The following is a 13,627-nucleotide window of genomic DNA, read 5'->3' as shown; positions in this document are numbered from 1 at the left end:
AGTTAGTGGTCTAATAACAGCAGCAATGCACTGCTCAGCACAGGGGCAGGTGCAGCAGCCGCTCCAGATGGACCCAAAGTTCCCATTTCTCAAACTGTGTTTAAAGTGTGTCATTAAAACCATATCACATTAGACCAGCTCCTCATGTTTCCAACCCAGTTGTTTGTTTCAGCCATGTCCTCTCCACTTGGGCTTGATCAAAGGGGAATGTCTTGAAACATTCTCATATTGGCATCACTGTTGATGTTGTATTTGTTTATGTGACACCAAGGTGACGAGTGACTATTGATGTAACGACAATTGGAGCGCATTGCGCAAACCGGCGCTGCTCTGTACGAAAGACAAATCCCCCCTAGTAAGATTTTTTTCCCCATCCTTTATATAAAATTTCGATTTTGCCGGAATCATCAAAAGCATTCCGGAAACTCGTAAAATGATTGATCATCTGGATGGCTCGTTGCAGAAGCCCTTTGTTGTTCTGCTCAGCCTCATCAAAATCACAGCTGTTGCAGTGTGATGTGCGATCAGAATATCTATCGTGAAAAGCGTGTCTGGCTGTAGGCAGCTCGGGGCAACGGATCTTAGGAAAGCGCTTCACAGAAAACTCCTGGCACTGGCTTCTTATGTTTTTTACATCATATCGAGGCAAATATGCTTCATCAGAGAAATTCCGTGAGAGCCGTGTGACTTGAAAAATATTTTTTCTAGTCGGTTGGCTTGGATACAGATTGGTCTCAGTGCAGTTTATACCACCATGTTCCTGGCAACAAAATATTTTCTCTGTAAAACCTTATTTATGACAGTGATAAATTGAAACTTGCGTGATTAATTTCCAGCCTGTATTAAAACGATATATTGTGTCATCCATTTTTATGCCTTATGGCCATTGATGTGATCAGGGACTCTTTAGTGATGTCTTTATAATCCTAAAAAGTAACTACTTCCAAGAGGACTGTCAGAATGAAACATAATCATTGATTTATTTACTGCCTCATTAAGAAGGCATATAATATTACTACTTTCAAGCAAAAACACAATTTTTCATGTCATATTTAGCCATGACTTCATCCATCAATACGCCACTGCAATTCAGATTTTTGCAGGGGAGAAGAAAAAGTACATAAGTACCTCATGAATGTTAATGAGCTTTTATGACAGCATCACCCACATACTACATGCGCATTGTATAATCTCCATAAGCTCTGCAGCATGCACAACCTTTGAATCAAGTGCTTTTTTGCATAATTTTTAATTTAAATTCTTTCGCTTATGTGTGTTAGAGCCAGTGTTGTGGTCGAGTCGAACTATGTGTGTTAGAGCCAGTGTTGTGGTCGAGTCAAACTATGTGTGTTAGAGCCAGTGTTGTGGTCGAGTCAAACTCGCATCCGAGTCCTGGACTCATTTTCAGGACTCATGACTCGACTTGGACTTGAGCATTCATGCATTTGGACTTTGAAGTTGAAGACAAGGACTTAGGGCTCTATCTTCCGACAGGCACTATCCCCTAATAGCGCTTGCGCATCTGTACCTTAAGGCACGGCAGATAGCATTCCACCTTGCGCCGTCCGCCAGGTGTTCTGCCGAGTTTTGCTCCCCCGCCGAGCAGCAAAAAAAAGCATCCCCACCTCACGGGAGCATACTTGTAATGATTTATACAGAAATGTAACTGTTTAAAAGTGATATAATTGTCTGGTAGACGTGACCTCCCTGATTTCTAAGTTAAAACAGCCCCGAAATATGTTGGGGATGTAATTCTCGGCCAGGATGCGGAAAGGTTCACGGCACGTGTCACAAGCTCAAATTAGAGCTATGCCAAAATCATCTGCGCCCCAAAATGCCTGCGCAAACGGGATTTGGGCGGTCTTAACTACCACAATTATTCACAGGCGTGGCCAGGCAAGGCTGGGCATTACGTCAATCAAAACCAATCAGATTCCCGTCTTGCAATGGCTGTTTGTGCGAGGCATGCAATATGCTGTCCTTCTCTCCATGCGTAATAGAGTGTACTCACTCATGCGAGGACAGAGGGAGCTTATTGACAGATCGTCTGTGGTGCCAACGACCCTTCGGGTTATGAAGGTAAATAGCCTATGTCCATTGTCCAACAAGTTTTCTCAATTAATTTCCCTCTTTGCGATGTGATAAAAGTTTCTCAGTGAGTTATAGTTGATTGCCTCACTGAATTATCTGCTAATACCCAATTTTAGCAGCAGAATTTGATGTCTTGGCGTGGCAAGGCTGTGCTAATGACATATCCAAAAGGAATTCCACTTTCCACTGCGCAAATACCTCTCTGCGCTGGGAGCGCAGCCGTAATCTCCGTGCTGCGCACCTAGTGCAGAGAGGTATTTGTGCGTAAGAGGTCCTTTTCAAAGCTCTTAGCGCAAAGTAATTGTGCGCTGCTGACGATAAGGTAATGCCATCTATCCCACATTTTAGCGCTAAAACGCCTGCTTTCGCATGGGGCAGCCAATGCCCAGTACAATTATCACAAGCATGCGCTTGTGTCCGCCCCCAATTTGCATTACACACGGCGTTAAACGAGCGCAAACGCTAAATTAGCGCTTTTGGGAAGATAGAGCCCTCAGACTTGTTAATTGATTACTTTTTTTGTAATAGGCCCTTGATAGAGAAAATTTACATCACATTAGCCTTTATTTGGACAATCACTAGTTATTAATATATTCATATACATTTCCATTTTAGTTACATATAGTTATGACACAGACATATTTCATAGTTAGATGACATGTGTACATACACAGATAGACGTCATATTTAGATAACTCGTACCATACATTTGCAGCTCCTCTCGATCGCACACTGTGCCCTGTCACCTTGCCACAGTGCTCTCTTTGCAGGGCCAGAATAACAGATAGATTGAGTCTACTGAATGGCCTTCCAGTGTGCGTCAAGACAATCTGATGTGCGTCAAGACATGTAATCTGATGTGCGTCAAGACATGTTATCTGATGTGTGTCCTATAAGTGTCTTTGACTTTCTGTTCAATGTATGTAAGCCTGTGTATCCATCCGTGAATATACAAGAGTGCATCTCTTGGCCAAGATCTATGTTCAATACATCATATCAGACGACTTCTTCTGACTCCTGGCTCCATCATTTCATTTCAACTGGTTTCCTTCAAGTGGTTCACTGTTTACCTTTTGGCTGTGGAATTTCATTCTCCATCAGCCCTAATAATTTGGTATAAGATATTGCTAGCTAATATTATTACTGTGACTTCCTGCACGGGCAGGCACGTGTGTTCCACCTACATGTGGATTCACGCTCATGTTCAGGAACTCTTGGACTCAGGTAATGGGGACTCTGCTCGGACTCTTCTTTGGTGACTCGGACTTGGACTCGAACACTGTGGACTGGAGACTCGCCTCGGACTCGAGATATAGTGACTTGACTACAACACTGGTTAGAGCTCAGTGAGAATGAGGCCAGGATGAGTTGCAGCATATTTGAAACAAAAACCAGCTTCAAAACAAACCGCATAGCTCATTAACATCCATGAGCATATTCTAGTAAGAGGAAAACTTCAGATTCTTATGCAAGTTAAGCCTAAAATCTGTCATGTTTTGACCTTTGTTGCTTTAACTCATAGACAGCAAGCACAGTTGGTGTGTGTGTCTCTACGTTTGCCTATGTGCTCGGAAATATCAAACGACTAAACCAACTGTTGTCGTGAAAATATGGCACTGTAATCCGTAAAGGGTAGGAGTGTTGTCTTTGCCTCAGATCACAGGCTGTGATGGGCTGTGGAGTGTGTTTGATTTGGCGCATGTCATGCGCTCATGATACGGGTCACTATCATTACAGGCCTGCACTCACTGAGAGACTCATTGATCCTGGACAAACAATCATTTAGCTGGAATTCCATCGCTGAACAAGCACGGCATTCTTCTCAATGCCGATCGCACACAAAACCCTGAAGTCTAGACCTAAACTGGAATACACAAACAATAATCGCACACATAGTCACAAACGCACATTATTTGGTTAAACATCAGACACCTGATGACAGGCTGGTAAGTTTCTGCTGCTGTGTTGAGTTCCTGCAGCCATCCATAACCAGATTTCATTGGAGATCATGCACAGACGTTTGATTGCTTCTGAAGGGTGCTCCGTGCTGTAGACAGAGCGAAAAACCGCCTCCACCAAACTGTGGGATGCGTAATTTCCATCCAAATATGCACACCCACCACCAGCACTTCCTTGGCTAAGCCTGATAGATGCCACTTGAACATAAATAGATTGGAATAGCATAGCTCTAAGTAGGCCCTTGAAACCAAATGAAAGCCCACAGAAAGGACACCTTGCTGCACTGGAAGTCCACTACATTCACCGCCACCGCTCTTTTACAGACTCATTTGATATTCAAGACTACACTCACTTTGTTTTCTCTGGAACATAAATGTTGAAGTGATAATGTGCCAGATCCTGATAATGTGCCAGGTGCTGTGTTATAGAGTAGCGGTTCTCAACATGGGGTACGGGGACCACCAGGGGTCTTTGAGGGGGTTCCAAGGGGCCCCCAGCCAATTATTGAATTGGCTGTTTTGATCATTAGTATCACAGTTATCTCTCTACCTACAGTGGCTACAGATAGTCATGGAATTCTGGACAAAATCTAGCAATAAAACTATTCTCAGATTTGGGTCAGAGAGACCAAATCCCATTAAATTGGGCTCTGTGGCTCTAATGTGGACTAAATTACAGGTCCATAATATGAAAAAGGTTGAGAATCACTGCGATAGAGAGTAGCAAAATGGACATTATTTATATGAAAATGTCACAGACAGTATTAATTAATCCCACTGAATGTATCACCGCAACATGAGACACAGCACAGACCAAAACAGCACATACTGTACAGCACAAACATCCATGTCTATACTAAGCAGACCGGTCAGGCAACAATCCATTATGATCATTTTACGATAAATAGCAATGGGAACAAATGAGCGTCTGAGCCCTGTACATATTTTAGGAAGCATAAACCAACTGAAACAGCTTCTGTGTTGAATCAGTACATTGTCAAGTCTGTATATACTGTATGCTGAAATTTAAACATGGCTATCCTATTGTACAATACATTTTGTGATTCCTGATTGCATCCTACTTTAACTGGTTGTCTTTATGAGCCATAATGTTTGATCAACCTGTTGAAGAACAAAAGCAGAGAGAGCTGTCTGTGCCCTGGCTGTGACCATGGGTACACACATTAGATTCTGTGAGGGACAGTCTGCTGCTCTAAACAGCTTATCAGCACTGCTGGACAATTAGCGTAGTGCGTGTGTGAGCAGAGCAGGGATGTGTGCAGGAGATAGCACAGTGCTCATTAGAAGGGCCTGGAGACAGCTGGACAGATAGTGTTTATTACTAATCTCATGACGATGTCACACACACACACGTCACACACACACACACTCGTGCGTACATACATATGTACAAGAGAGGAGGGCTGGGCGATATGGAGTGAAAATAATCTCTGTATTTTTAGGCTGATTGGCGATACACAATATATATAGATCCTTTCCAAAAAATTTGAATATCATGAAAAAGTTATTTTTTTCCATAATTCCTTTCAAAAAGTGAAACTTTCATAGATTATAGATTCATTATACACAAAGTGAAATATTGATATCCTTTATTTGTTTCATTTTTCATAATTTTGGCCTACAGCTCCAGAAAACCCCCAAAACAGTATTTCAAGAAATTAGAATAGTGTGAAGAAAATCAGCAGTTACTTCTCTCTCTTTTTTTTATATATATATTTCCCCCCCTCGATTTTTTTACCCCATTTTTATCCCCCATTAGTGCTAATTTTAATTTATTTATCCTGGTTGCTGCTCCACCCTCTGCCGATCTGGGGAGAGCCGAAACTGGCTCCATGCTTCCTCCGAGACATGGGCAGTAGCCAACCGCTTCTTTTCACCTGACAGGGCGAAGTTACTTCTCAGTTATGACTGACTTCAGCCTCAGTCCACTCCCTCTGAATTTCCGCCAAATTTTGTAATCGTCTTTGCTTGACAATCCGCTGAACCCCACGGTTATCCATGTTATTTCCATGATAATCTATTTCTTTGGAAAGGATCTGTATATATATATATATATATATATATATATATATATATATATATTGGTATTTTCTTTTTTCCAACTTTGTTTATTGGATTTTCAACATAATCAGTTTATACAATAATTGCACTTGTAAATTATTCCTGAGGAATATAGAACGTCAACAACAACAAGACAGGGTAATATCTTGGTATTTTCTATGAAGTGGGCTAAATTGTAGCCTAAGTGGGCTAAGTTGTAAGTCAAAGCCACATGTGAGATGTCACAAGCACTTTTATTAAAACAAGACTGTGATCCAAATAAAGACAGAGTGAGTTTCCTTTTGCTTTCACAAAATATTTACACAATGAGATTTTTGATAAATAATCATCAGTAATGTGGATATAATGACTAAGTGGGCAACAGCAAATAATAGAACAGCTAGAAGAGTCTGGTAAGTTCAGAGAATTACATCACTTTACTATAATGCCGTCTTTAAAACCAGGAAGACAACACTTATTATGCCATATCACAATATTACGATATCCAAAATCTAAGACGATATCTAGGCTCATATCAGAATATTGACAAAATATCTATATATTGCCCAGCGCTACAATAAATGTTGACAAATAGCAAGCATAATTCTTTTTTTGTCTTGAGCATATTTTTCTCAAGTATAATTACATTCTTTGGCGTGATTGCGGCATCCGTGTGTGAATCACTGGGAAGATGAAAGTACAGTACCAGCAGAGACAGACGGCTTTCTGCTGCTCAGGAAACTAAGAGCATTCCATTTCCTACTCATGAAAAAAGCCCCACTGCATTCTCCCTCACACTTCCCTTAAGTGGAGATAACATCTGGGATAAGAAGAAGGCAGTAAAGAGCGAGGGGGGAACGGGAGGAGGGAGTGTGTGTGTGTGTGTGTGTGTGTGTGTGTGTGTGTGTGTGTGTGTGTGTGTGTGTGTGTGTGTGTGCGTGTGCGTGTGTCTGCGTGTGCGTGTGTGTGCGCGCACGTGTGTGTTCTTCAAAGCTTCTTGGCTCTAGTGTGCTGTGAGTGTGTTGGATCGGCCCCGGGGAGGGAAGTGTGAGAGATAAGCCTGTGACAGCTGCCAAACACCTATGTGTGTGCCCACCCATAAGCCCCCATTCAGTCAGACGTGGTGTTTCTGAATCCCAACCACCTGCCAACCCCCGGTCCCTCATGGCAGGTGTGAGTCTGTTTGTACGTGATGCAGAGCGCTGAGGAACGTGCAGCATTATGTGACGGTCTTATCGCTAAGATCTCCCTGTAATAACATGAAGACGGCGGGTGCATTGCTGCAGAGGACGTGAGGAACCCTTGAGGGCCGCTCCTCATGGTCTCATATGAATGTGCCTCCTAATGAAGGAAAACTCTGAAAAGGGAAAATGTGGCTTGGTGACAGTGGAAAGTGCCAAACAAGCCGTGCGTGGACAGGGCCTAGAGTTGTGACAGTGCAGCGCTGCGTGAGAGATCTGAACCTCAGGGTCAATATTAAACTGCAGAAGTAGTTGTGACGATGAATCACAAAATAGGGCAGGTTTCCGATGCTCTCTCAGATGTTGTGGGAGAGCGGAAGAACGTTTTCCCGTCTGACGTCACCGGGGTTCAGAGGTTAAATTCGTAAGCAGGTGGCCGGGGCGGGCGAGAGCAGGAGCAGGGCCGTTTCTTCTCCTGGCTCCATTAGTCTCAAGGCAGAGCAGAGCGGGCCATCTGTTTTAATAAGCCATCGTCTTTGTCAACGGCCATTCAAGTCAACGCATATTCTCAGGATTCTCATTGACTGCAGTTGCAATTTGTAAAGTTTCTAAACGTCCTACTTTGACATCATCGCTGTCGGGTGAGAAGCTCATGGGCCCTATTCTCCCACAGGCCTTCGGCGCTAAAATAAGCCTTAACCGCAAAAAAACGTGCCTTGCGCCTGTTTTGGGACGATATCAATATGGCTTTACGCTGCCAAATGCGCTTTAGGCCGAATGGGCATGGCGCAGTCCCAGAATGGGCGAGACTAGGCGTGTCGGCGCTAAATACCGGCCTACTGATATCTTCCGACCTGGCGTACATTTAGCGCTTTGCGCTTTTGAAAAGCAGGCCTATTCAGTGCGCGGAGCGCTCCCCTCTGGCTCTCTCCCTCCCCTCTGGCTCTCTCCTCTGTCACCCTTCTCTGTGTCACTCTCTCCCTCTCTCCTCAGTCCCCAGCATGCAATTGGGTACTCCATTTCGCTACTAAATAGCAACCAAATGAGGCGAAATAGATATAAAAGGTCGATCTAAAATAATGTGTAATGGTAACACAGCCTGCAATTGTAGAACATTTCAATATTGGACCAAATAAAACATCGAAATTAAAACACCACCCTAAGTGAAACATATATGTCCTCCTGGGCCTATATATATCCCTTGTCGATTTAACGTGATTTAGATAAGTGATAGCGGAACACGCTTCCTACTGTCATCTGCTATACTGTGATGTCCGCTCCAATAACTTGGCCCTACTTCACATTTAGTTTTACAATAAAAACACATTTATGCAATGACTTTACATAATGTAGGGTATATTTATGTGCATCATCCTTCCTGCAGCAGGCGAGAGAAAATGATATCTTTCTGGACAAACTTTCACCAATCTAATAGGCTATATTTTTCTAGCTGATGCATTTAGAACATTCTTTTCACTTTGATCTTGCTATAGTGTAGCGTATTTACATGCTTGCAGTATTTAAACTGCAGTTAGATTGGTTTGAGAAGCATAATAATATGGAATAATAGCCTATATGGAGACAGACAGACTGGATGAAGGGAGGGGGGGGGGCAGAGCGCTTGGCTTCTGTCTGGTTTTGCTGGACGAGTGGAATTGGAGCTTAAAAGGCAAGCGTGCGATTCGTTTATTGCACTCATCCAATGAGCATGACGGTGCATAATTTTCCGCTTAAAAGGCGTGGTTGTAATGCTTTAGGCTGGGTCTAGCGCCAAGACCAAGATATCAAGTGCGCTGGTCCACGCCCACTGCGCCAGGCGCTCGGCGTAGAAACTAGGCCGATGCAACGATAGGGGCCCATATCTCCAAAATGTCAACAGCGTTGTTTTTAGGTTGATGAATATGCATAATAATTGTGATAATAATAAATTACCAAAATTGGAGTTATAACATTTTCACACAACAACAATATACAGGATTGTTGCAATGTACTAAATCGAGTGTATTAAGTTAACGTTTAATTGACTTAGCATTTTGATGATTTGATGAACTGCAAAATGTCAAAGTAGGCATTCTGTGTGTTGAGTGTTAGGGTTAAAGTGTTTGTCTCACAACCTCAGTAAAAAGGGAAGAAATGAATTTGACGGGGGGTGCCGCCCCGTATCTCTCTCTCTCTCTCTCTGCCCAGCCTGTCACTGTAACCTCTCTCTCTCTCTGCCCAGCCTGTCACTGTAACATCTCTCTCTGCCCAGCCTGTCTGTAACCTCTCTCTCTCTCTGCCCAGCCTGTCACTGTAACCTCTCTCTCTCTCTGCCCAGCCTGTCACTGTAACATCTATCTCTCTGCCCAGCCTGTCTGTAACCTCTCTCGCTCTGCCCAGCCTGTCACTGTAACCTCTCTCTCTCTCTGCCCAGCCTGTCACTGTAACCTCTCTCGCTCTGCCCAGCCTGTCACTGTAACCTCTCTCTCTCTCTCTGCCCAGCCTGTCACTGTAACCTCTCTCTCTCTCTCTGCCCAGCCTGTCACTGTAACCTTTCTCGCTCTGCCCAGCCTGTCACTGTAAGATCTCTCTCTGCCAAGCCTGTCTGTAACCTATCTTTCTGCCCAGTCTGTCACTGTAACCTCTCTCTATCTGCCCAGCCTGTCACTGTAACATCTCTCTCTGCCCAGCCTGTGACCGTAACATCTCTCTCTCTCTGCCCAGCCTGTCACTGTAACATCTCTCTCTCTCTGCCCAGCCTGTAACTGTAACATCTCTCTCTCTCTGCCCAGCCTGTCACTGTAAGATCTCTCTCTGCCCAGCCTGTCACTGTAACCTCTCTCGCTCTGCCCAGCCTGTCACTGTAACCTCTCTCTCTCTCTCTGCCCAGCCTGTCACTGTAACCTTTCTCGCTCTGCCCAGCCTGTCACTGTAACATCTCTCTCTGCCCAGCCTGTCACTGTAACATCTCTCTCTCTGCCCAGCCTGTCTGTAACCTCTCTCTCTCTCTCTGCCCAGCCTGTCTGTAACCTATCTCTCTCTATCTGCCCAGCCTATCACTGTAACATTTCTCTGCCCAGCCTGTCACTGTAACCTCTCTCTCTCTGCCCAGCCTGTCACTCTAACCTCTCTCTCTCTCTGCTCAGCCTGTCAATGTAACCTCTCTCTCTCTGCCCAGCCTGTCTTTAACCTATCTCTCTCTGCCCAGCCTGTCAATGTAACCTCTCTCTCTCTGCCCAGCCTGTCACTGTAACCTCTCTCTGCCCAGCCTGTCACTGTAACCTCTCTCTCTCTCTGCCCAGCCTGTCACTGTAAAGATCTCTCTCTCTCTCTGCTCAGCCTGTCACTGTAACCTCTCTCTCTCTGCCCAGCCTGTCACTGTAACCTCTCTCTCTCTCTCTCTCTCTGCCCAGCCTGTCACTGCAACCTCTCTCTCTCTGCCCAGCCTGTCACTGTAACCTCTCTCTCTCTCTCTCTGCTCAGCCTGTCACTGTAACCTCTCTCTTTCTCTCTCTGCCCAGCCTGTCACTCTAAGGGTGTATTCACACCTATCTCGTTTGGAGCAGTTGTTCCGAAACGGAGAGCATTTTCCCCCTTGGTGCGGTTCGTTTGGGGGAGTGTGAACACAGCAATCGCACTCGGATGCGAGACAAAACAAGCGGACCGAGATCGCCAAGAAAGGGTGGTCTCGGTCCGCTTCCAAACGAACTCTGGTGCGGTTCGTTTGTGGTGAGAACGTGAGCCGACCTGGATCCGCCACAACAGCAGTAAACGGTGCGCATTTTTTGATAAACCAGCTGCCGTAGTCAGCTGCGCTGTGCGTAATGGCCTGAAGAACAAACATTTTTATCGTTTAAAAACAACATCTTTCAGATCCTGTTTTGGCGACTTGTGACTTGCATGATAAACTTAGGGGGATTTTTGGATCATCAAATCAGCAGTTTGAACTCAACTTACCTCGGACCATGGGAAGCAACGTTAATGTGTTGAATCTCTACGGATTTTGCCTGTAAATTGTGTGCGCGCCCTCTCTCTCCCTCTCTCTCACTCTCTCTGGTCTCCATTCAATAAATGAAAACAAATCGTGGTAATCAGAGCCAGCCTTCTTTGTGATAAGATTGTCTGGTTCAATCAGACAATCAGACTGATTGCATGTCTTCCTCGAAATGTCCGTTATTATTAAATTATTTATTAATATTTTATTCCTGACAGGACAGGTGTTCATATAGCCTATGTCTCGGCTAATCCTCATCTCCGTGATAGCCTAATAGCAGAATTTGCGAGGGTCTTTGATCTTCTATCTCCAAATTCCCAATAGCCTAAATAGGCTAAATAAATACATAGGCTTACATAGCCTACATAGCATACATTAATAAATAAATAAAGAACTTTCTCCCTCTCTCTCTCTCCCGATCCCTCCCTCTTTCTTTCTTTCTTTCTCTCTCTCTCTCTCTCTCTCTCTCTCCTCGCACGGCGGACGCCCGACATAGCCTAAAATGTAGGTCTAACAAAACGCATTTTTATAATCATATAGGAAAATCTCTGGGAATTATTTTGTCCATCCCGAGAGGCTATTAGCCTATCAGCGTGTCTGCTGGCCAATCCAGGAAGTTTGACAATACTATTTGGACCGTTTCATTTGTGGCTGTGTGAACACAAACGAACCAAGGCACAAATGCAACATTTGTATCAATTAAGTACCTGAATCGGAACAAAGCAAACGACCTACAAGTGTGAATACACCCTAAAGCTGGGCTCAGACTACAGGATTCTAACAATCTTAGCCGATTTTGAAATCTGGCTGTGACACGCACTACAGGAGAATCTTCCCAGATTATCTTCCCTAGAATCTCAAACATGCACACACTACAAGATTTGTAAATGTGGCGCACCACGCACTACAGGATATTATTAACATTATCGGCAGGATAATCACATTGATGCCCGGCCATACGAACCTGTTTCGTTTTTGGGGTTCCAGCAGTGACCAAAGCGCTCCGCCCCCACCTCACCTCTCTCTCTCGTTTCCTCATTTTCATGCCCGTCTCGCCAAACAAATGAATCTCACGGTAGTTAGCATGCGTGTAAACAACGCGACTCTATTGTCTGTACAAGTGAGAACACAAACACACACACACAAAATATATTTCCCTGCTGCATGTCATGAGATCGGCAAAAGTTTGGATAGTACTGGATTGCTTCCCGCAGCAGCAATGCCTTTTCCCCACACTGCCTGGCTGATAGACAGGTAGGAGATTACAGCCTCTGACTGGCAGGGGCTCACAACTACGATATAACAACTTTTTATTCATTGGTCATTCATTGTGATATAAATGAGTGACATTTTCCCCCAAATACTCGTGGTTCTGTGCTGTTGGTATTTGGTAGCCTATAATGCCTGCAGTGCAGCGCATCAAATGAGCCGCGTCAATTAACGACGGGAGTCTCGCGCAGCAGCAGAATGATGTATTCGCGCAGATTTTCAGTCCTAAATATCAAACATGTTTGATATGATCGGGACGGCCCCGATGAGGCTTTGAGCAGATCGGGAGGCTTAAGATTGGATCTGCAAACAGCTCACACTACAAGATAATCGGTGCCGAACGTCGGGCCCGACCAAGCTTGGCAAGCTGCCAGGCCAGATTTCTCCTCCGATTCTCGGGAGGGGTGAATCGGGCATAAATCGGCCCGAAAATCCTGTAGTGTGAGCCAGCCTTAAGTGTAACTTCTCTCTGCCCAGCCTGTCACTGTAACCTCTCTCTCTCTCTCTCTGCCCAGCCTGTTACAGTAACCTCTCTCTCTCTCTCTCTCTATGCCCAGCCTGTCACTGTAACCTCTCTCTCTCTCTCTCTCTATGCCCAGCCTGTCACTGTAACCTCTCTCTCTCTCTCTGCCCAGCCTGTTACAGTAACCTCTCTCTCTCTCTCTCTCTATGCCCAGCCTGTCACTGTAACCTCTCTCTCTCTCTCTCGCTCTCTGCCCAGCCTGTCACTGTAACCTCTCTCTCTCTCTATGCCCAGCCTGTCACTGTAACCTCTCTCTCTCTCTATGCCCAGCCTGTCACTGTAACCTCTCTCTCTCTCTCTCTCTCTCTCTCTATGCCCAGCCTGTTACTGTAACCTCTCTCTCTCTCTCTCTCTCTCTCTCTGCCCAGCCTGTTACAGTAACCTCTCTCTCTCTCTCTGCCCAGCCTGTCACTGTAACCTCTCTCTCTCTCGCTCTCTGCCCAGCCTGTCACTGTAACCTCTCTCTCTCTCTATGCCCAGCCTGTCACTGTAACCTCTCTCTCTCTCTCTCTATGCCCAGCCTGTCACTGTAACCTCTCTCTCTCTCTCTCTCTCTCTCTCTCTCTATGCC

General features: G+C 44.9%; 1 protein-coding gene across 1 annotated transcript in view; it reads left to right on the top strand.

The window, feature by feature from the left end:
* The window catches only part of ntn1b (netrin 1b), a gene marked incomplete at both ends in the record, with an annotated part of 59,341 nt that overhangs the window by 22,793 nt on the left and 22,921 nt on the right, over positions 1-13,627 (top strand). The window lies entirely within an intron of this gene.

The sequence above is a fragment of the Poromitra crassiceps genome, assembly GCF_964638095.1.
Source record: "Poromitra crassiceps genome assembly, chromosome: 13".
Lineage (NCBI taxonomy): Eukaryota > Metazoa > Chordata > Actinopteri > Beryciformes > Melamphaidae > Poromitra > Poromitra crassiceps.
Note: the sequence above shows the minus strand (reverse complement) of the source record. Positions and strands in the feature narration are given on the sequence as shown.